Source organism: Doryrhamphus excisus, linkage group LG19 (assembly GCF_037039965.1).
Source record: "Doryrhamphus excisus strain RoL-2023G ecotype Guam linkage group LG19, RoL_Dexc_Guam_v1.1, whole genome shotgun sequence".
Classification (NCBI taxonomy): domain Eukaryota; kingdom Metazoa; phylum Chordata; class Actinopteri; order Syngnathiformes; family Syngnathidae; genus Doryrhamphus; species Doryrhamphus excisus.
This window is the reverse complement of record NC_136375.1, coordinates 5,847,025-5,872,897: the sequence shown is the minus strand read 5'-3', so window position 1 is coordinate 5,872,897 and position 25,873 is coordinate 5,847,025. Positions and strand designations below refer to the sequence as shown.

General features: G+C 39.4%; 1 protein-coding gene across 5 annotated transcripts in view; it reads left to right on the top strand.

The window, feature by feature from the left end:
* The window catches only part of strbp (spermatid perinuclear RNA binding protein), a 104,507-nt gene that overhangs the window by 32,339 nt on the left and 46,295 nt on the right, over nt 1-25,873 (top strand). The gene's annotated exons all lie outside the window — the stretch shown is intronic.

Genomic DNA, 25,873 nt, shown 5'->3' with positions numbered 1-25,873 from the left:
ATGTTAAAGGTTAAATAACTGTTAATAGTTATCCTCCCTGTCCGTGTGGAAGTGGTAAGTTTTTGGCTATTTAAGTTTAAAGGAAACAACTTGAAGGCTACCGATTAGGTCGCAAGCTCTCTAGTTTGCGAGTTAGCATGTGTCTCAAGACCCTGCAGTTGCGCAATATGTTGTAAATAAAAAGAGTATAAATGTGACTATAGTCGTGTTTTGTCATGTCTACAGGGCTCTAATAATGCTTTGTTCATTTTAATCTGAAAAAAATTATTTGTCTACCCACCAACTATATGTGGTTTCTTAAGTTTTTATTATTTGCCATTTTATTATTATTATTATGTTTATTTATTTATTACTGATTGATTGATTTTCTTTATTCTTGATTTGTTTATTTATTTTTCATCTTATTTTGTGTAGAAAAATAAAAAGTAAGACATTTGAGAACAATGGAATGTTTTATTTTCTTGTAGAAAATTGGAGCCAAAGCGAAGTTTTTAAAAAAAATTTGTTTTTAATAAATGCGTTTTTTTTTTTTGAAAACCCGATGTTGAATAAAACTGAAAAAAACTGTTGAATAAGACATAAAATGGCGTCATAGAGTACCATCTGTTACACAATCATGGGGTTTGCCACTAGAGTGCGGGAAAAACTGTTGAATAAAACATGGAATGGCGTCATAGAGTACCATCTGTTTAGACAGTCATGGGGTTTGCCACTAGAGTGCAGGAAAAACTGTTGAATAAAACATAGAATGGCGTTATAGAGTAGCATCTGTTTAGACAGTCATGGGGTTTGCCACTTGAGTGCAGGAAATACTGTTGAATAAAACATGAAATGGAGTAATAGAGTACCATCTGTTACACAATCATGGGGTTTGCCACTAGAGTGCAGGAAAACTGTTGAATAAAACATGAAATGTTGTCATAGAGTAGCAGCTGTTTAGATAGTCATGGGGTTTGCCACTAGAGTGCAGGAAAAACTGTTGAATAAAACATGAAATGGCGTCATAGAGTACCATATGTTACACAGTCACAGGGTTTGCCACTAGAGTGCAGGAAAAACTGTTGAATAAAACATGGAATGGCATCATAGAGTACCATCTGTTACACAGTCACAGGGTTTGCCATTAGAGTGCAGGAAAAACATGAAATGGCGTCACAGAGTACCATCTGTCACACAGTCATAGGGTTTGCCACTAGAGTGTAGGAAAAACTGTTGAATAAAACATGAAATGGCGTCATAGAGTACCATCTGTTACACAATCATGGTGTTTGCCACTAGAGTGCAGGAAAAACTGTTGAAATAAAACATGAAATGGCGTCATAGAGCACCGTCTGTCATGGGGGTTGTTCTGTTCATGATTCCGCTACCCGGAAAGATTGTGTCAGTGAGGGACGTGACAGTTTGCCACTAGAGTGCAGGAAATAAAGGAGATGAAATGGTGGTGTACAGTAGCCATGCCCTCCATTTGGACCCCATTACCCCTAATTGACTTCAATAAAGAACAATTACCAGAGTGTGTTGTGAGAGCGTGATGAGGTTGTAAAACAGTGGATTGTATGGTTTTGACTGACTGAGCTGGTAAATTGACATGCCCCCCCCCCATATGATCGAGGAATAGCAGCATGAATACTCGAGGGAGATTAAACCAGATTATTAGTCACACTGATTTAAAGAAAGTAACATTTGGTGGATTTTTTGTGGTCATGTTTCAGGAAGCTTAATCCAGGGTCAGGCAAAATGATGTGACACATTTGTAGGTTAAATGAAAGGCAAATAAGGTAAACAAACAAAAAAGTGTTTTTATTTTCAAAAAGTACACATAATGCCATTCTGTTCCATTATGTTTTTAAAATGAAATCAGTTCTGGCGGTTGATTTTGGTTTCAATGCAGATCCGGTAGTTCTGAAGTTGGTAACCAAAACAAGATCAACAAGGAATAATGTCTACCAAGATTGAAGTGCAAACGGAACCCTCGTCATGTTGCAGTTACAGATTGGTTCGTTTTGATAAACGTTTCCATGATGAAAGCGCCATGCTCACCAGTCCCAAGAAACCAAAAACAATGGAAAGCAAAATGGCATTATATGTACTTTTCCAAAATGAAAACACTATTTCTTTACTTTATTTGTGTTTTATTTAACCAACAAATGTGTCAGATCATTTAGCCTGACCCTGTATTTCCAAAGTCTGATAAATGTCAGAATGTTTATAGGCAGTTGTAGTAGATCACATGACCTCCGTGCCCTGTAATCTGTTTACGGGAAGACGGCGAGGTTGGCGTTCTATCATTAGCCAAGCAGGGCTCTTAAACCTTGGAATCAGAATCACAATCGCTTTTATTGTTATTGTATCACTTACAACGAAATATGAGTGCAACTCCACGGTGCATTTTGTAGAAAGTAAAAATAAAAATAATGAAAAAAATAAAAATAAAGAATAAGAATATAAATATAAAAAATGTCAGGTGCCGTTCAGAATAAATGTAAATATATGTAAATCAAACAACAAAAACAAAATGTAGCATTGCAGTAAACAAAAGGTAGTATTGCACATATTGTACCTGAACTTCACTTCAATGAATTCACTTGGCCTAGGTCGAGTGGTTAGCGCGCAGACCTCACAGCTAGGAGACCAGGGTTCAATTCCACCCGGAAATATTGGATTCAAAATAACTAGGGCTGTCAACCGATTAAAATATTTGATTGTGATTAATCACATTCATGTGTAGTTAACTCACAATTAATCACATTTAATCAAAATACGTTTTTATCTATAATAAGTCGAGGAAATGGCTGCACGGCGGTCGAGTGGTTAGCGCAGACCTCACAGCTAGGAGACAAAGGTTCAATTCCACCCTCGGCCATCTCTGTGTAGAGTTTGCATGTTCTCCCCGTGCATGCGTGGGTTTTCTCCAGGTACTCCGGTTTCCTCCCACATTCCAAAAACATGCTAGGTTAATTGGCGACTCCAAATTGTCCATATGTATGAATGTGAGTGTGAATGGTTGTTTGTCTATATGTGTCCTGTGATTGGCTGGCCACCAGTCCAGGGTGTACCCCGCCTCTCGCCCAAAGACAGCTGGGATAGGCTCCAGCACCCCCCGCGTGACCCTCGTGAGAATAAGCGGTAGAAAATGAATGAATGAGTGCTTCTTCCTACTCCTTTTCAAGCATGCTGCTGTATGCAAGGGTAAATGAGATATTCTTTCATGTAACTTTACTGCATTATTTGAAATAATAGTACATCTAGCCTGCTGTTATGCTGACTTTTGTATTTAAAGTAGTTTTCATGCTACCTTCCTTCCCCACTCGCATGCCAGTGGGGGGGTTGTTGGTCTGTGTGTGTGTGTTTATGTGTAAATAATTGATTACTGCAGAGGTTTAGTGGATCACTGCTGGGAGTGAACCAGGCGCTGCATCCTGCGTCCTTTTATATCCAGACGCCCCCCCCCCATTCTCCCACCGTGTGGTACAGTTCAGTTTGCTTTGCCAAACCATTCGTTAAAACCCTAATTTGGCTTCTTTCCACCGCAGGAAAATGATAGCTGAGTCAAATAGCACAACACGGTGTAACTTGCCAAACGACAACAAATAAGAGGTGCTACATGCTACTCATCAATCTGTGTTTCAGCATATGAGGAGCCATCCAGCCAACCATTTTCCTCCACTTATTCAGGCCTGTCACGGGAGCAGCGGCCTCGGTTCCGCCTCTTCCACGTCTTCCACCTCTTCAGTTTTCACCTGGTGAACACAGAGGTGGGAACGCACTGAGGTGGAAAGCTGGACTTGCATGTTCACATACAAATTATGTATGTGCACATGTGGATACCGTTTCTTGGGTTTTTTTCATGTAGTCTAGCCGTAGGAGCCTGTATGACTGTAGGACTTGTACGACCGTAGCACCTTTACGATCGTAGGACGATCGTACAAGTCCTACGATCGTTGAAATCTGTACGATCGTAGGACTTGTACGATCGTAGGACTTGTACGACCATAGGAGCCTGTACGACCATAGGAGCCTGTACGACCATAGGAGCCTGTACGACCATAGGAGCCTGTACGACCGTAGGACCTGTACGACAGTTGAACCTGTACGATAGTTGGACCTGTACAATCGTAGGACTTGTACGATCGTAGGACTTGTACGATCGTAGGACTTGTACGACAATAGGAGCCTGTACGACCGTAGGACCTCTACGACCGTAGGACCTCTACGACCGTAGGACCTCTACGACCGTAGGACCTCTACGACCGTAGGAACTGTACGATCGTAGGTCTTGTACGACCATTGGAGTCTGTACAACCGTAGGACCTGTATGACCGTATGACGGTAGGACCTGTACAACCGTAGGACCTGTAAGACCGTAGGAGCCTGTACGACCTTAGGGAGCCTGTACAACCGTAGGCAGCCTGTACGACCGTAGGCAGCCTGTACGACCGTAGGGAGCCTGTACGACCGTAGGAGCCTGTACGACCGTAGGAGCCTGTACGACCGGAGGAGCCTGTACGACCGGAGGAGCCTGTACGATTTTAGGGCCTGTACAATCGTAGGAGGCTGTATGACCGGACGAGCTTGTACGACCGTAGGACCTGTACGACCGTAGGACCTGTACCACTGTAGAAGCCTGTACGATCCTAGGACCTGTACGATCGTAGGAGCCTGTACAACCGTAGGAGCCTGTACAACCGTAGGAGCCTGTACGATCCTAGGAGCCTGTACGATCGGAGGACCTGTACGACGGGTTGTGACCAAGGCTTTAGGGTGAGTCCAGCCATCCTATGGAGGAAACTCATTGTGGTCAAAGTAGATCGTCGTAAATTCCGAGATTTGTGTTCCGGTCAGTTCGTTCTTCACCATGACAGCCTGGTACTGTCTCGATCAATCTCATGCTCCAGCCTTCTGTCGCTTGTGAACAAGACTATTTGAACTCTAGAACATCTGAGACAAGACCTCAGTCCTAACCTTTGGAGGTGCTGAGTCTCATCCCAGAACCGCCCCACCCAGCAGGTCACCAGGAACTGAACTGGAGCACCTCAACACTTTGGCTGCACCTACAAGTTTTGTCTATGAACACAACCAGTAGCAAAGGGCAGTTTTGGCAGAGGCTGACGTTCACCGAGAACATGCTGGACTTCCTGTTGGCGGTGTGATTGTACATTTCGGTTGTAGAGGAACTGAGTGGCACTTTGTAGCGTGTCATCAACCCTGTACTGCTGATGCACACAGGACACCCTCCAGGACCTGTGCAAGGGTCTACAGCTGATCCAGAAACCACATTGCACCTCCTGAAGCGAGGTCATACAATGATTTAACCAAAAATAGTATTTTGTTTTTTTGTTTATTGCATTTGTCCAACTTCTCCAGTTCAAGTTCATGTTATCGTATTTCGTGTTTTACCGTGTTTGGGTTTGTTTTTAACTAAACTGAAAAGGAGAGAAAATAGGATAAGTTGTCATGGAAGGAGCCAATTTAACACAGGAAGTTGTTATATCTCTCGTTGAAAGGAAGTGACAGGAAGTATAGATGTGTGTGTTGGGCTGCTATTCCATTGTTTCCTGTGTCTCGATCGCTTTCCCATCGTCCGCATGTCTATCTGTCACTACATCTTTATCGTATCACCACGCTTTTTTTTTTGCTACATCTTTCCTCTTGTTATCTTTTGTTTCCCCTTCGCCGCAGTGTCCTTGGGAAAAAAAAGCTGTGACTTTGCCGGTGAGCGCGCCAGAGAGCATCCCTCATTGACACACACACACTCACACCAAGCCCTAAAAAAATATTTTTGAGTGCGTATACATAATTTATCATTGTTAAAGTTTGCTTGCAAATATCGGACAAACTACTTTAACCCCATGCAGTATCATCATTCCCACATTGTGGCAAACTTACTCCAAAAAGAACAGGAAAGTAAACTAACACTGCATTCTTTTTGGTGATTATTTGGGTCACGTAGCTGTTTTTAGTAGGTCAAAACTGGAATGACCCGATGTCCGTGAATCCACCTGGGGTTCTTGTCTGTCCTAGTCACTTGCTATGCCACCACGACTCCGAACATCTAGGTCGCCGTAACCGTAAACCTTTAAATATGTCCAGATTTTTTCAAATCTTTTCAAATATTATTTAAAGGGACAGTGCTTATTAATAACCATTGCTTTCAATATGCCAGAATTAACATCTCCGCTTGTCATTGAGAGGTGATGGGGGGGTCCTGCACTTAGACCAGTTTAGCGTGACTGCGTTAGAACATTTATTTCAGATTAATAATTAATTTTGGATTAATAATTAATCTATCAATAACATCAAACGCACCAATGAATACCTGTTTCTGATTAAAAACACTGGCAGCTGTGGCTGTAAACAACCTCCTAATGTTGCTATTTTTCCAAAATACATTAATAAAACATCGCTGGTTTGTGGTTGAAAACCCTGTTAAAATATGCATATTTTTAGAAAAATTTATGTATTTTTTGCCTAAATGAAGCATTTTCAAGTGTAAAAAATGTCTGCATGGTGTAAAATACTAATAAAAATTAAATACTAATATAATGCATTCAGAAGATGCATTCAAAGACATTTGATGATTTAGTACAGTGTACTATTCTACACTGGTCACTAGGTGTCAGTAGTGTTACATTGATGCCACCACAGTGTTTTAAATAATAGCCCATAGTTTCGATAATTGATATCAAATTTACATCAAATTTGATGTGATTATCGTAATTGCACATGGTATCGTTGACCACAGAGATATTTTCTGGAGCCTATCCCAGCTGTCTTCGGGCGAGAGGCTTGGTACACCCTGAACTGGTCGCCAGCCAATCACAGGGCACTTATAGACAACAACCATTCACACTCACATTCATACCTATGGACAATTTGGAGTTGTTAATTAACCTAGCATGTTTTTGGAATGTGGGAGGAAACCGGAGTACCCGGAGAAAACCCACGCATGCACGGGCAGAACATGCAAACTCCACACAGAGATGGCCGAGGGTAGAATTGAACCCTGGTCTCCTAGCTGTGAGGTCTGCGCTAACCACTCGATCGCTGTGCAGCCATTTCCTCAACTTATTATAGATAAAAACGTATTTTGATTAAATGTGATTAATTGTGAGTTAACTACACATGGAATGTGATTAATCACGATCAAATATTTTCGGTTATTTTGAATCCAATATTTCTCCAAATGTTTTTGTGTGAGTGCCTCTGCTGCTGGAAATTTCTATTTTTTTCACCTCATGAATCATCAATTGCAAGACGACCAAAGCGTTTTTAACCATGTGATGGGGGCGCAGGGAATAAAGCATCCTTTATTATCTCCTATACGTCTTGCATCACCACATCCTATTGTCACATTTTTTTCCGCCGCTTTTAAAATATTAATGAAGCCTGATTGTTGCCTTTGTAAGATGAGACGATAAAGTTGCTCTGATGCCGTTCTTTGGGTTCTATTGGAGGTCACACGCAGCGCTAAATAAATCCTGCACACGCAAACCGTCAGCACCAGTCAAACGTTTGGAGACACGTTGCCATGTTCTTGTATGAAAAAGGGTCAAACAGATCAAAGAGACTCTTGGCAGATCATATAAAATGATAATTCATATCAATCAACAGCAAGGAAACAGATCCTGGACATGCAGATCAAATAGACGTTCTATTCAGAACATTTCTAGAACTCATAGTGAAATAAAATATAGGTCAACATTAGATGCAACGTTTGTGGATAAGATGCAGTTCTTTGGAAATAAATAATAATAAAGTATTAAAAACCACAGCGTATGATTGGTTGTCAGTTTCGAACATGAGTTCTTGAGACTCTTCATCACCCATGAAACTGGTGGCAGATGGCACAGTTTTTTTTATAGTAGTACTCACACTGCTATTGGTCGGTGCTCAGGCCCTAATAATAATAATAATTACACTGCTATCACTTGGTGCTCGGGCCCTAATAATAATAATAATAATTGCACTGCTATCACTTGGTGCTCGGGTCCTAATAATATTTGCAGTGCTATTGCTAGGTGCTCAGGCCCTAAGAACAATAAACAGCAGTTTTATGACGGCCTTCTCTCCAGTATCACTGCACAGGCCCTAATATTAATATTGGCATGGCTATAGCTCCATTCTCGAGCCCTAATAATAATATTTGCAGTGCTATTGCTCGGTGCTCAGGCCCTAATAACAATAAACTGCAGTTTCAAGAGGGCCTTTACACCGCTATCACTTGATGCACGGACCCTAATAATAATAATATTGTCACTGTTGTCGCTCTGTGCTCGGGCCCTAATAATAATAATATTTGCAGTGCTATTGCTAGGTGCTCAGGCCCTAATAAAAATAAACTGCAGTTTCAAGAGGGCCTTTACACTGCTATCACTTGATGCACGGACCCTAATAATAATAATATTGTCACTGTTGTTGCTCTGTGCTCGGGCCCGAATAATAATAATAATAATAATAATAATAATATTTGCTGTGCTGTTGCTAGGTGCTCAGGCCCTAATAACAATAAACTGCAGTTTCAATAGGGCATTTGCACAGCTATCACTTGATGCACAGGCCGTAATAATAATATTGGCATGGCTATAGCTCCATTCTCGGGCCCTAATAATAATATTTGCAGTGCTATTGCTAAGGTGGTCAGGCCCTAATAACAATAAACTGCAGTTTCAAGAGGGCCTTTACACCGCTATCACTTGATGCACAGACCCTAATAATAATAATATTGTCACTGTTGTTGCTCTGTGCTCGGGCCATAATAATAATAATATTTGCTGTGCTGATGCTAAGAAGGCCTTTACACTGTTGTCGCTCTGCGCACAGGCCCTAATTAAAAATATTTGTACGGCTATCACTCGGTGCTCGGGCCCTATTAATAATAAACATAGCTAACCCAAATCTGTAATATGAAGTAAAAAGCTGTAGACACATTCATAAAAAAGACATTAGAAGAATAAAAGGAATCAAAGTGAGGACGTGAATGAGTGGGAAGTCTGAAGGAACGGTTGGAGCGTTTCACATGTGCAATTAGTCGGACGTTCCTTCATGTTTGTTCCTAGGACTTCCTAGTGGCTTCCTAGGACGGACACAAGTGTTTGTCTTCCTGTGTGGGATCTCAAGGTCCCGTCTGCATGAGGCTGGTGCCAAAACCTCCATCAGTCTGTAGTTTCTTGTTTGCGGAAGGTGGAGGTGAGACTGCTACGTGAAGAACTGTGTAACACGGACAGCTATTTGGAATATGAATGAGGTTTGATACCTGTTTGGTGACGCCGTGACGGCCGGCGTATTAATATGCTGATATTTATGACAGTAGGCATGGTCCTGCCTTCCTCTCCTTTGTGGGGCTGTAAAAAAATAAAAAGGCTACCGTCGCCATGGTGACCACTCCCAAGGGGAAAAGTTGAATGAAGCTGAATATCTTAGCGCCTGCCTTTGTCTGGTGGCTGTTTGCAATTTGATGCTTCCTTTGTGCCGCAAAAACACGCACTGGAGAGTCATAAAGAAGTGGCGCTCCAGTATTTGCCAGGCAGATTTTGCTCTTTAGAGAGATTAGCTAATTGCTAAGAAAGATCGGATAGGAGGAGGTTGATTTTTACCTTTTTTTTTAGATCCCCTAATTGTTTGCTTGCACTCTTGTTATGTGACAAACACCTTTGGGACTTTTAACACGCACGGAAAACATTTAAAGATTTAATATATGCGGCAAGCGTATCTGACTTTGGAATCAAACCACTGGCGTGTGTGTGAAATATCACCCTGATGTCCAATCAGCGATGTAGCAATAATGTAGCATGTAGCATGTAGCAACAACTGACACACCGGAGTCAACCACTCTTCAAGTCTTGGGAAAGTTTTGGTCCCAGTATTGACCCCTGGGGTACTCCAGTAATAAGTAATATTTAAACTTGCAGATGTGTGTCCACCTAGCTTAGCATATAGCTTCCTGTCAGCCAAGTAGCTTACTAATTTGGTCATGATTGATGTCGGTATTGAGTGGAATCAGTTAACTACACGGCAGTGATAAATTAATTTCCGTGATATAGAATTCAATAATATTTATAATTTATATATAGGCGGGGTACACCCTGGACTGGTGGCCAGCCAATCACAGGGCACACATAGACAAACAACCAGTTATATATTTAATAAATTAAATATTTTTGTAGTACATTATTCAAGCCTTGTAGACATGAATAACACCAATAAAGTAACCTTTACATTCCCATTATTCCTTTTTTCCAACACATTGCTCAACTATTCCGTTGCAGGGACTGTAGATGGCCGCTACACAAGCTAACCAGTTAGCCTCGAATGACAATAAAATAATTGAAGCATTGCTTTAGTAGCATGAATGAGGAGTGCTGGCCTATGCCATGTAGACACTATTAGCAATGGGGCTATTTTTTCTAACCATTATCATGTTTGAGATTCGTCTCCCAGGGTCTGGTCGCTGTTGGGACTCGTCTGAGCCCTTAATCACCGAGCCGTTCCGTTTATGTTTGTTCCATTTGGCTGAGCTCCGAGTTTAGCACCAGCGCCGATGATCATCAGTGGAAAATAGTTACTAATATTGGAGGTCACTAGTAGTAACATAATCCACACGTATTGATGACCGTGTTCAAAGAAATGGGGACTTATTGATGGTTGTTATGGTAATGGTGATGGTTTTATTTCATTTGAACATGCATCAGATTACAATTGAGTGCATCACATAATCAGTTCCCAGTTCCACATGTCCAAAAGGAGTAGGAAGAAGCAAAGCTTATTAAATCCTACCCCTCCATCTGGTACTTTTACAATCAGTAACTGTTACATTTGTTCACTTCCTGCTTTCCATAATACAGTTTAAGTTTTTTTTTTTTTTTTATAATAATTTGCCTCGTAATACGAGGTGATATGAGCATCCAATGCCATAATGGGTACCATAGTAAGTGTCAATATAGTGATATATATAGCACATCATGACTGGTTCAAGACTCTTCATCCTTGTATTTAGCAAACATCAACTGCTTGTATTGTTTCTTGAATTGGCTCATCGTTGTGCATTGTTTGATTTCCTTACTCAATCCATTCCATAGTTTGATTCCACATACTGAAATGCTATGGCTTTTTAACGTAGTCCTAGCATAGAAGTGTTTCAAATGTACTTCTTCCCTGAGATCATATTTCTCCTCTCTTGTAGAGAAGTATTGGATGACATTTTTAGCTAATTGGTTATTTTTATCCTTATGCATTATTTTAGCTGTTTGAAGATGAACTATATCAGCAAGTTTTAAGTATTTGTGATTTTAGAAATAAGTAGTTAGTATGTTCTCTGTAGGCGGCATTATGAATTATCCTTACTGACCTTTTTTGCAGTACATTTAGCGAGTGAAGATGTTATCGATGAGTGCTGGTATGGCAGAAACTGGAAACCAGCAGTTGTTTCTTATAATGTCGTCTGGTTTAAAATCCCTTGATGAACAATATTTTTTAATCAATTTTCCTATGATACCAGCCTTGGAACAAAATTCTGTTTGGGCAATCAGCCACTGAAGGTCCAGGTAGCAAATGTAACATCCGCCGGTGCTAAGAAGGACCCTCTTAGAGTAGAGAGTTGAGCCAAAATGAGAGTCAAAAGGATCATTTCTATCAAAAATCTATTTATGTGTTGCCGTATTGTCAAACTGGATCAAGATGACCCAAAAATCAACTCAAAAAAACAGCCTGCAGTGGTCGGAGTCCTTGCTAATACCACTGCAGGTGTAAATGTCTTGGAGATCCAATCAGCTGCTCTGCTGATCCCTCCTGTCCTCCGAGGTACAGCTGCTGGACTAGCGTGCACAGCAGGAGTTCAGGAGGTTCTCCGTGGTGGATCTGTAGAGGTTTATCAGCAGGTGTTGGGGGAACGGGGCTTGACATCGAAATGCTTTCCTTACCTAACGAGAGACTTTTGTGGACCAGGTAGGGTCTGCTGAGTTGTGGACTCTGTTGGACATTTTGGGGGAATTATACACAATCTTTCTGTAAGACACAAACACACGTCTTCGTCTTTTTTGGGCATTCTAAAGATATAAAAATAGACAAAAAATGGGACACGAGGGGCCTGTCTCGTTATTATGTTTTGTTGGTTGATAATTGTCGACAAAGAATCGTCGATATTCAGCATTTGATGCCGACTTTCGATACCGAGTATTTTTTTCACTTGTTGGAATAACTCAGTTTTGCCAGTTTTTTCTTCATCCAGTCTTGAAATTTAGTTTCAAAAACTAAGTCCAGTGCCGATTGCTGGCCTCCATTTTTAAAACCGAAGAACGTCTGGAGCTGCGTTTTACGTCATATCTGAGCATACGCTGAAAGAACGCACCCGGGATAAATTTAAACAGGAATACATCAAATTCAATCTTGCTAATATTTTATAATATAAAAAATTTTATATAACTCGGGACAGGGCTGCACGGTGATCGAGTGGTTAGCGCGCAGACCTCACAGCTAGGAGACCTGAGTTCAATCCCACCCTCGGCCATCTTTGTGTGGCGTTTGCATGTTGTCCCTGTGCACTCCGGGTACTCCGGTTTCCTCCCACATCCCAAAAACATGCTAGGTTAATTAGCGACTCCAAATTGTCCATAGGTATGAATGTGAGTGTGAATGGTTGTTTGTCTATATGTGCCCTGTAATTGGCTGGCTACCAGTCCAGGGTGTACCCCGCCTCTCGCCCAAAGACAGCTGGGATAGGCTCCAGCATCCCCCGCGAAAATGAATGAATGAATGAATAAACTCGGGACATGTTTTATATAGATATACGTATATTATATAAATATATATTTTCTTTTTTAATAAAACTGGACTTGCGAAAAAAAGTATAGAAGGGTTTAGATCAGGGGTCTCAAACACGCGGCCCGTGGGCCAACTGTGGCCCGCAGGACACTAGTTTGAGGCCCCTCCGCCTTCATATGAAAGTTTAATGTTAGTGCGGCCCGCGCAAGTTTGATATGGATGCTGTATGGTATCATGTACTCAGAAAAAATTATTACGTTTGATTAATGTTCATGTTAAAGGTTAAATAACTGTTAATAGTTATCGTCCCTATCCGTGTGGAAGTGGTAAGTTTTTGGCTTTAAGTTTAAAGGAAATAACTTGAAGGCTACCGTTTAGGTCGCTAGCTCTCTCGTTTGCGAGTTACTATATTCATTCGGATTGGCACTTTTTTTTCAGAATGAGGTGTATACAAAGGTTACATTCTTTCCGTATGAGCAAATAAACCGAATGCAATTGGAATATTTGGGTCCATGTATACATTGCTAGTGTTTTGTTTGTACAATATTTGCCGACCAAACGCCTCAGCAAGGCGACACCGCCCCTGCACCTCCATCAGTACTTTTTTCCCCTGTTGTGGTAGTTTTTTATTATTCGATAAATGCATTTATCCAATATGGCGACAGGCCCAGGGACACGCCTCCCAAAGGGAAGAGTGGCCAGCCACCATTAGCAGTCTATTGTGATGATGTGATGCATCCTTCACCAACAATAATAACAACAACCCCCAGGGGACACCCCCAGGGGACACCCCACACCCACCACAAGCATAAATAAGAGAACTCCACGTCTAAAGTTTTGACCTAAAAAAGCCTTTTGGGTGAAAAGTGTAACATGTCCAACAAACAAGAGTGTAGTAGTCTTGGGTTAACCTTAGCATCACCGTAAAGCTTTTCGTACTTCCCTGTACTAAACTATTCATGCCGAGCCTCCCCAGCGTCAGACTTCCTGCCTGCCTTTCTGAGTTCCTCTATCTTCTGCGAGAGAAAGACAGGAAGGAAGTCTGTAATGGAACCAGCCTCGCAAGGAGCACACAGCCTGAATTGACCTCCAATGAATGGAGTCACTGATCAGCTGGCGCTTTAGCAGTGGAGATGTTGGACACATTCAATGCACACAGTAATACTTCGCTCTTTGAAGTGTGTGTGTGTTTTCAACATAGCGGTCTTTCTTCGGTCCGTCCACGATAAGGATCAAAGTTGTTTTTTTATCGTCTTGGCGAACCCGTAACTCCAATGTCGACACTTCATAGAACAGAGTCCAGCACCCAGCGAGGCACGTAAACATGTAGTAGTTTTGCTGTAGTTCTAACACGGACATGATGGTACGTGTGTCCCGTTTTAGGGGCACTGCCCCTGTCCAGCCTGCCGAGGCATTGTTTTGTTTGACTTCACATACTGTCGTCTCTCGCTACATCCCTGCTTGGATATCACTTGGATATCACTCCCTCACTATACTGCATTTGCTAAAAAATATTTATTCATAAATGAATGCTGTTTCGTGGTTAATTATGGCTAATTAGTTGTCAAAAAAAATGTAAAGACAGATTATAGTATGTAGTGTTCCGCTCACTCGGGATCAGTAATCTTATGGGCAGACATGCTGTGGCTGGTCTAATCAAAAAATAAATAAAAGGTTAGTCTCTCATTCTGCATGGGAGGGGTAATTCAGTTGAATCCTACTTTGCAGAAATTCACTTTTTAGTTTTTTTTTGCTGTCAAAATTAGAGCAACACCTCCATTTCATGGACAGCATTATTCAGTTTTTTTATTCATTCATATGTGTGTGTGTGTATAGATAGATAGATAGATAGATAGATAGATAGATAGATAGATAGATAGATAGATATGGATGTTTAAATATATATATATATATTAAGGTACGGTGGGGTAATAAGGGACAATTTTCAGGGTAGTAAGGGACATTTTTTGGGGTAATAAGGGACAATTTTTGGGGCAATAAGGGACAATTTTCAGGGTAATAAGGGACAATTTTCTGGGCAATAAGGGACAGTTTTTGGGGCAATAAGGGACAGTTTTTGGGGCAATAAGGGACAAGTTTCAGGGTAATAAGGGACAATTTTCTGGGCAATAAGGGACAGTTTTTGGGGCACTAAGGGACAGTTTTTGGGGCAATAAGGGACAATTTTTAGGGTAATAAGAGAGAATTTTCAAGGGGATACTAAGGGACAATTTTTGGGGTAATAAGGCACAATTTTCAGGGTAATAAGGGACAATTTTCAGGGTAGTAAGGGACAATTTTTGGGGCAATAAGGGACAATTTTGGGGGTTATAAGGCACAATTTTCAGCGTAATAAGGGACAATTTTCAGCGTAATAAGGGACAATTTTCAGGGTAATAATGGGACAATTTTCAGGGTAATAAGGGACAATTTTCAGGGTAATAAGGGACAATTTTCAAGGTAGTAAGGGACAATTTTGGGGGTAATAAGGGACAATTTTCAGGGTAATAAGGGACAATTTTCTGGGCAATAATGGGCAGTTTTTGAGGCAATAAGGAACATTTTTTGGGGCAATAAGGGACAATTTTCAGGGTAATAAGGGACAATTTTCTGGGCAATAATGGACAGTTTTTGGGGCAATAAGGAACAATTTTTGGGGCAATAAGGGACAATTTTCAGGGTAATAAGGGACAATTTTCTGTGCAATAATGGACAGTTTTTGGGGCAATAAGGGACAATTTTCAGGGAAATAAGGGACAATTTTTGGGGTAATGAGGGACAATTTGGGGGGTAATGAGGGACAATTGTGCCTTCTCATGTTAAACAGGAAGCTGCTTTGTGTTGTTTTTTTTAAAGAAGCATATATTCTTGAACAAATCGTTCAAAAAACATTTTCTCGAAAATAGTCCCTTATTACCCTGCCGTCCCCTTATTGCCCCGTTTTACAGTAGAGGACACTGTATGAGGAAATAAATTTTTAAAAGTGGTTATCAGTGATAGGAACAGCAATAGGTGGAACACACAGATAGGCCAGGTATGTCTGTTGAAAAGATGGAGGACAGTACCTTTTCCTTTATTCGCCATCACTATCTGCTATCTGCCCATCTGTAGCCACGGGGACGGCGCCGCTTTATTCATGAGGATGCCTTCCAGTGATGTTCGCCAGCACGCCTGCTTTTTGTGTGTCAGTAGTGGAGTAAAACCTCCATTAGGGGAATTAGTTCACATCTGGACAAAGCCTGGCTGTCATGCTCTCGCTGCTTTTTTTGTCAACCAGGAGGCTTGGGAATGATATGGAATACCCTCATATCACGGCTTTTGTAAAGGATATTTTAATGGCCAACGTCCCATTCGATCCCCTTGTAGGTGAAGTTGTTGCTTTCTTAAACAAACTTCCATTTCCAGTCTGTGTTTGGAAGCAGCGTTTATGTTGACATTTGCTGCTTCTTTTACGCTTATTCTCATGCTTTGTCAATGACAGGTGGCTCCAAAGTGGGTCGCAGACCCATTTTCTGCACCTCAAAATGCAATGCAAGCCTCTGGAGTATTTTTCATTTATTTATTTAGGACGTCTGTAGCAAATGTATGAAATCCTTTTTTTTACACTTTCATCCAATTTGACATACGTATACTCACCCAGCCCCAGTTGCATGCAGACACTGCACCGGCATGCTAAAGTAAGCTAGCTACTGTTCACGCTCCCTGAGAGGAGGTTCCACCAACTTTCGCTGGTTTTTATCGCTGACAACAATCATTCACATTATGTCAAATTCTGCGAGATTTTGTGTGAAATGCTAAATTTCCTTTTGATTGGCCAATTCCATGATTCCGTTAAGGTGGGAATCAAAGGGCTCGACATCTATGCACGTTTTGACGATTCAATCAATAATCCAAAAGAGTGGAAGTTACGGTTAGGTTTGTCAATATTCAGACCATAACAAAAGTGACAGTGATTTAAAATCGGAAATATGAAGTCGATATGTGTTACATTTTGGTCTATTTCTTCGAATCAGTCCACTTTAGGGAAATATTGTGTTCCATCATATTTCTGTACGTATTGATCGGCTGTACTGCATTATTATGTCATATGTATATTATCAGTACATTCAGGAAAAAGACTCTCAAAAATGTTAATTGCGGGACAATTATTGTCCATAAAATTGATTTTGACAGACGTCTGCATTCATGTTAGAAAAAAATGTCTCCAAAGAAACATTTTTCCCACTTCAGGAATGCAAGTAAACTAGGCAGGATGAAGATGAAGTCCATCGGAATCGAAAGGGAGTCGAGTCATTTATTTCCAAATGAACGGTTCAATTTTCAGGGTTGTAAGGGACAATTTTTGGGGCAATAAGGGACAATTTTTGGGGCAATAAGGGACAATTTTGGGGCAATTAGGGACAATTTTCGGGGCAATAAGGCACAATTTTCAGGGTAATAAGGGACAACTTTCAGGGTAATAAGACACAATTTTCAGGGTAATAAGGCACAATATTCAGGGTAATAAGGGACAACTTTCAGGGTAATAAGGCACAATTGTCAGGGTAATAAGGCACAATTGTCAGGGTAATAAGGCACAATTTTCAGGGTAATAAGGGACAATTTTCAGGGTAATAAGGGACAATTTTCAGGGCAATAATGGACAGTTTTTGGGGCAATAAGGGACAATTTTCAGGGCAATAAGGGACAATTTTGGGGTCAATAAGGAACAATTTTCAGGGTAATAAGGCACAATTTTCAGGGTAATAAAGGACAACTTTCAGGGTAATAAGACACAATTTACAGGGCAATAAGGGACAATTTTTGGAGTAATAAGGGACAATTTCGGGGACAATAAGACACAATTTTCAGGGTAATAAGGGACAACTTTCAGGGTAATAAGGCACAATTGTCAGGGTAATAAGGCACAATTTTCAGGGTAATAAGGGACAATTTTCAGGGTAGTAAGGGACAATTTTCAGGGCAATAATGGACAGTTTTTGGGGCAATAAGGGACAATTTTCGGGGCAATAAGGGACAATTTCGGGGACAATAAGGCACAATTTTCAGGGTAATAAGGCACAATTTTCAGGGTAATAAGGGACAACTTTCAGGGTAATAAGGGACAACTTTCAGGGTAATAAGGCACAATTTACAGGGCAATAAGGGACAATTTTTGGAGTAATAAGGGACAATTCTAGGAGTAATAAGGGACAATTTTAGGGTAGTTAGGGACAATTTTCAGGGTAGTAAGGGACAATTTTTGGGGCAATAAGGCACAATTTTCAGGGTAATAAGGGACAATTTTCAGGGTAATAAGGGACAATTTTCAGGATAATAAGGGACAATTTTCAGGGTAGTAAGGGACAATTTTGGGGTAATAAGGGACAATTTTTGGGGTAATAAGGGACAATTTTCAAGGGGATAATAAGGGACAATTTTCAGGGTAATAAGGGACAATTTTCTGTGCAATAATGGACAGTTTTTGGGGCAATAAGGGACAATTTTGGGGGCAAAATTTGATTTTGACAGACGTCTGCATTCATGTTAGAAAAAAATGTCTCCAAAGAAACATTTTTTCCCACTTCAGGAATGCAAGTAAACCAGGCAGGATGAAGATGAAGTCCATCGGAATCGAAAGGGAGTCGAGTCATTTATTTCCAAATGAACGGTTCAATACTCGATTTCTATTTCTAATATATTTTGCGAGATCTTCGCATCCTGGTTCAATACCCACGACAGAAACATGAAGCAGGGTTTAAGGTCATGACCTTGCTTGTTGCCTGAATCTTACATTGGGTGGTGTGTTCAGGAGCCAGGTCACCAGTGATTTGTCAATATTGTAATATTTATTCTCCCTGCTGTTCATGTCTTTTGTGGGTCAACTATTCATCATTTCAGGTTCTTTTGTGTTGTAAAACATTACACACACACACACACACACACACTCAGGGCCGGGGTGGGGGGGTGGACGGCTTTGTGTTTAGGCAAACACCAGCTTAGCCTTCAAGCAGGATTATGCTACTAAGTGTCAATGGAGCAGGGAAATAGCCCACTTGGATGCGATGCAAGGTTCATTGTGTACGTACGTTGTAGTATAATGTACACACTGTACATACTGTATATACTGTATTCCAATAAGAAGTCACGGCCAGATGATTTACAGCAATACAGGAAACTGTACGTGATTTGTGTACATCCACGTTATAAACTGTTGGGTGGGGCCTCGGCAGGGCTCGGGGTTTACCATCTGTTCCTGCTGAAATCAGCCCGGCAGGAGACAGTACTTATACATACAGTGCATACTACATATGTATATACTGTGTGTACATACATATGTACATACATTGTTTGGCCCCTTTATTGATTTCTTTTTTTTTTTTTTTTTGCACATTTGCCACACTTAAATGTTTCAGATCGTCAACCAAATTCAAATGGTAATTACACAAATTTTATTGAAAATATTATAATTTAAAATATCATAATATTTTTATTTTTATTTTTATTTTTATTTTTATTTTTATTTTTATTTTTATTTTTATTTTTATTTTTATTTTTATTTTTATTTTTATTTTTATGAAATAAAATACTATTTTTTTAACTAAAACCTTTTTATAATAATAATAATACATTTTATTTGTATCGTGCTTTTTTTATATGTATATACTGTGTGTACATACTACATATGTACATACAGTGTTTGGCCCCTTTACTGATTTTTTTTTTTAATTTTTTGCACATTTGCCACACATAAATGTTTCAGATCGTCAACAAAATTTAAATGGTAATTACATAAATTTTATTGAAAGTATTATTATTTAAAATATTATAATCTAATTTATTTTTATTTTTATTTTTATTTTTATTTTTATTTTTATTTTTATTTTTATTTTTATTTTTATTTTTATTTTTATTTTTATTTTTATTTTTATTTTTATTTTTATTTTTATTTTTATTTTTATTTTATATTAAAAATAAAATAAAAATTAAATAAAATACAAATTTTTTTAACTAAAACCTTTTTATAATAATAATACATTTCATTTGTATAGCGCTTTTCAGAGTACCCAAAGACGCTTTACAGTGAAGAAAAAAATCAATACAAAATAGATGATGGTGCAACTCCACAACAGGAGAAAGCATGTTTGGTACAGTTTTACTGTATAAGAACTCTGCCTGTAATTTTCCCATGGAAATAAACGCTGACTGAAACTGTATTATTTTGTTGCGTTTGGGCCGCATGGTGTATAAGTGGTTAGCATGTAGGCCACACAGTCAGGAGATGGAAGGACCTGGGTTGGAATCCCCGCTTGGGCATCTCTGTGTGGAGTTTGCAGTTCTTTCCGTGTGTGGGTGTGGGTTTACTCCGGGTACTCTGCAGCCCCCCCCCCCACCCCAATTCCAAAAACATGCTAGCTTCATTGGCTACTCCAAATTGTCCATAGTTATGAATGTGGTTGGGAATGGTTGTTTGCCGATATGTGCCCCGCCTCTCGCCCCAAGACAGCTGGGGTAGGCTCCAGCATGCCTTTGACCCTAGTGAGGATAAGCAACCTACAAGATGGATGGATGTTTCTTTCATGTATTTCATTTCCAAATACTATGTTAAATATGGGCGGCACGGCGGTCGAGTGGTTAGCGTGCAGACCTCACAGCTAGGAGACCAGGGTTCAATTCCGGGTACTCCGGTTTCCTCCCACATTCCAAAAACATGCTAGGTTAATTAGCGACTCCAAATTGTCCATAGGTATGAATGTGAGTGTGAATGGTTGTTTGTCTATATGTGCCCTGTGATTGGCTGGCCACCAGTCCAGGGTGTACCCCGCCTCTCGCCCAAAGATAGATAGCTGGGATAGGCTCCAGCACCCCCTGCAAAAAAGCGGTAGAAAATGAAATTTTAAATATGTGTACTTATAGGTATATTTACTGCATTATTATGCCATATATTATTGCGACACTCGTGAAAAAAATGTTCTGAAATAATGCTGACGGGAACGCAGGGCGGAATTTGTCCCGGTGACAGGCGTAGCTGTCATCGTCTGCCATTTTCTCAGCAGCACTCCTCCTCTGTCAGTGTTATCTGTATCTCGTCCTCAGCACTTTATTTGCCGGCTCATCCATACTCGCAGACCCGCCACGGCCCCCCCAGACCGAGTTTCAGTCTCCAAGTATAACAGAAATAGGAGCTGCAGGATGCACGGCGGTGGTGTTATTATTCCTCTGTATGCATTGTGCTAGTTTTATATAGCATGTCACTATATATACGGTATACTGTACTCCCTCTGGGTGTAGAAATGGCGGAAACGGCTCAATGTCTCGTCTTCCTGTCTCGCTGCGGTAAAAAACAAAGCTGAGCAAACATTTTGTGTAGTTAGATGACAGCGTGGCGACAGGATGGAGGATGGAGACGTGGCTCTGCATTCATTGGCTGGGTTGAGCGCCACCTGGTCCTGTCGCATTTTCAGCACAGTGGATCCCCGTGGACCTTTTTGTTGTTCTGTGGGTTCATTTTGATCTCATTCACCCCTGAGTGGATAATAAATACCTGCTAATACGGGTAAATAATACCGCATTCATATGGCCAACATTTTGACACGTTTATGTCTTTATGCTTCACTTTTTTTCATCAAGCGTTGAAACATGGTAATCAAACTTGGTAATCCCTGGTTAATTGTTCCAGACCCCCCCCCCTGATAAAGTAGTATTTCCTATTTACAAATGGAATATTTCCATAGTTAGTCTGTTTACCACCTTTTGAAATATGCTTTTTAATATTATTAAAGCAGGCTGCACGGTGGTCGAGTGGTTAGCGCGCATACCTTTCCCGTTCAATTCCACCCTCGGCCATCTCTGTGTGGAGTTTGCATGTTCTCCCCGTGCATGCGTGGGTTTTCTCCGGGTACTCCGGTTTCCTCCCACATTCCAAAAACATGCTAGGTTAATTAGCGACTCCAAATTGTCCATAGGTATGAATGTGAGTGTGAATGGTTGTTTGTCTATATGTGCCCTGTGATTGGCTGGCCACCAGTCCAGGGTGTACCACGCCTCTCGCCCAAAAGACAGCTGGGATAGGCTCCAGCACCCCCGCGACCCTTGTGAGGAAAAAGCAGTAGAAAATGAATGAATGAATATTATTAAAGCCCTCTAGACATGACATAACACCCCTATAGTCACTTTTATACTCCTATCACTCAATATAGTAGACATAAGAAAAAATAAGACATAATATAGGCTCACAAGTGTTAGCATCGGGAGAGTTCCTTGCTCTTTTTTGCAGATTATTTGACATGAAACATAACAGTAGAGTATTGCCTTATTTATGGCGGTTAGTTGCTTCCAGGCCCCGGCAGTGGGAAGTGAATTCCCGCCAAAGTGGATTTCTTATTTACAAATGGAATATTTAGGTAGTTAGAACATGGAAAACCTGTTTACCACCCTCTAAATATGTTTTTTTACAACATGATTAGAGCCCTCTAGACATGAAATAACACCCCTATAGTCACCTTTACACTCCTATTACCCAATATAGAAGACACAATAAGACATAATATCGACTCACAAGTCTTAGCATCGGGAGAGCTCATGAGCTTTGTATGTTATGAACCAGGGGTGGGCAAACTGCGGCCTGGGGGCCACATCCGGCCCGCCAAGTGTTTGAATACGGCCCACCCGTTTTTTCATTTAAATTCGACATACAACCTGGCATCATCGCTTGAGCCAACCTTTCGATAGTTTTATCAATTTCATTATTTGATGAGGTCCTGAAAAAAGGGACACAAGAGACACACATTAATAATAATGGTAGTAAAAATAAAAATAAAAATAAAAATAAAAATAAAAATAAAAATAAAAATAAAAATAAAAATAAAAATAAAAATAAAAATAAAAATAAAAATAAAAATAATAATAATAATAATAATAATAATAATAATAATAATAATAATAATAATAATAATAATAATAAATTGAAATATAAAATACGTATTTAAGTACAAATTTTAAATAAATAATAATCGCAGATTGCATGATAGATACAATAATACCAGGTGGACTGTTCCATGTAAAATATAGACTCTGGCTCCCCCATCAATTTTGTTAAATCAATGCGAGTCTGTAAACCAATAATACAATATTCCATAATTGTTAGAACACTCACCAAAATATTATTTTTTTTTATCCCAATAAGTGATTTGAATTTCTGCAAAGTTGGTTTCTTATTTATAAGTGGAATATTTTGGTGGGGAGAGCATAGAAAGCCTGTTTACTACCTTCTAAATATGCATTTTAACATTATTAGAGCCCTGTAGATATGAAATAACACCCCTATAGTCACTTTTACTCTCATATCGCTTAATGTAGTACTATATACTACATATCAGAGCGTCCTTGAATGCATCTTCTGAGTGTCTTCTATTTGTATTTTATGCTTTTTTTAGACAATAAAATAGGTCCAATGTGCTTTAATATGCCTATTGTTGACTAATAAGAGGCCATATTCAACACAACATAAACAACAAGTCCACGAGGAAATGAATTCTCCAAAGCTCTTCCGCTCATTAGCAGTAGCCGTGACCCCCCCTCCCCCACCTCCCCCCGCATCCCTCCATCCCAGGTTGTCAGACAGGAGAGGTGTAAATTGCTGCTCTGAGCCGTATCAGCAATCCTCCCGCTCCGTCTATCTATCCTTCATCTCCAAATCACCACTTGCCTTTTCCTCCGCCTCCTTCCTTCCTTCCTTCCTTCCTTCCATCCTTCATTCCTTCCCTGAAGGGAAAAGAGGATTTAATGACCAACGCACAGGAGGACACGGCACAGGTGTCCTTTATCCGCCGTCCCCGGTGCATGAACCCGTCCCGGTCTTATTCACAATGATAATAACCGAGACCACAGCGAGGTGGCGGCCACGGCGGCCATGGCGGCCATGTGCAAATGGCTGTCTGCGTCCCGTGTGTGCATGCCTGCAGCAGCGGCGGGGCAAATGAGAACGGGCGTCTCTGGAGAGCATCTGCCAGCGCGTGTGAAGGAGGAAGAAGGGGGTTGTGTGAAGCTAACTTTAATAGTCGAGGATGCGCATGCAGAAACACGGCCTCTCCCGGTCGGCCCGATCCCGGCAGATGTCGGACATGTTAGCTTTCACCAGCGGAAATGGAAAACGCTCAGCCTCCATTTTCCACTTGTAGACAAAAAGGTCCGAAAAAGACATCTAATATTGGCCGTCTGCAGCACGGGAGAAGCTGTTGGCTTATTTTGGACTCTTTATTTGCACATTCTAAAAATATCAACTGCAGTAAAAATGGAAATGGCAGCAGTCGTTTTGCAAGAATAAAGTCAAAATATGACAAGAAAAACGTAATTTAAGTTTGTAATAGTATGAGGAAAAACACATCATTTCAGTAAATGGAAATATTCAGGAAAAGGTTGGAATATGAGAAACAGTTACAGTATATTATTAGAATAAAGTCAAAGTATTATGAGAATAAATTCATAATATTGTAAGGAAAGTAAGAAATGGTTGGGGGGGGCGACAAAGCTGTAATTTACAAAAATGCATTTTTATGACAATAATATTATGTAGAAAATATCATTTTAGAAGCATAAATTTGACATATTTGAGAAAAAGTATATTTTTAAAAAGTCAGAAGTCATGAAAAACAAACAAAACTACAAGTGTTTTCAAATATCAGGTTGCATTTTCAAAATTTGCATTTTCCAGAAATGGGAAAAACAAACCAGCCTTCATTTGAAGAATACATTTTAGTTGCATAGTGTAGAAATATTTATTTGTAGAATATTTTCAGTATATTGGGAGAAAATTAGGTGACAAAATTAAGTAAATTTTTTGTAGGGAATGAAGTCATAATATTATGGAAATAATGTAAAATTCTTATTGGAATAAAGTCATAATATTATGGAAATAATGCCAAATTCTTATTGGAATAAAATCATAATATTATGGAAATAATGTAAAATTCTTATAGCAAAAAAAGTCAGAATATTATGGAAATAATGCTAAATTCTTATTGGAATAAAGTCATAATATTATGGAAATAATGTAAAATTCTTATTGGAATAAAGTCATAATATTATGGAAATAATGTCAAATTCTTATTGGAATAAAGTCATAATATTATGGAAATAAAGTAAAATTCTTATAGCGAATAAAGTCATAATATTATGAAAACAAAGTAAATTCTTACAGCGAATAAAGTTGTAATATTATGGAAATAAAGTAAAATTGTTATTGGAATAAATTTGTAATATTATGGAAATAAAGTAAAATTGTTATTGGAATAAATTTGTAATATTATGGAAATAAAGTAAAATTGTTATTGGAATAAAGTCATAATATTATGGAAATAAAGTAAAATTGTTATTGGAATAAAGTCATAATATTATGGAAATAAAGTAAAATTGTTATTGGAATAAAGTCATAATATTATGGAAATAAAGTAAAATTGTTATTGGAATAAAGTTGTAATATTATGTAAATAAAGTAAAATTGTTATTGGAATAAATTTGTAATATTATGGAAATAAAGTAAAATTGTTATTGGAATAAAGTTGTAATATTATGTAAATAAAGTAAAATTGTTATTGGAATAAAGTCATAATATTATGGAAATAAAGTAAAATTGTTATTGGAATAAAGTTGTAATATTATGGAAGTAAAGTAAAATTGTTATTGGATTAAAGTTGTAATATTATGAAAATAAAGTAAAATTGTTATGGGAATAAAGTCATAATATTATGAAATGAATATTATTGATATGAAAGTTGATGCCATACTGTATGGAGTATACGTTAAGGACAGGCCGTATGTCATGTACACGTGTGAGAGAAGCATTGACTGAAAATAAGTACATGTCTGTATCATGTTGGAGAATGAAAAGAGCCCTGTGTGTGTGTGTGTGTGCGTGTGTGTGTGTGTGTTTGTTGACGTGCCCATCTGTGCATGGGTTGATTACACAGTCTGTCAGATCTGGCTGTTTTTCCATTTCACTTGGGGTGGGAATGATGGGAATGACGGATGAGTAACATGATATGCCGCTTCTTTTTCCCTAACGATGATCATTTCATGATAATAATAAAAGCTACATTATGATGGACATAAATATGATATCCACTACAGTACACAGTAT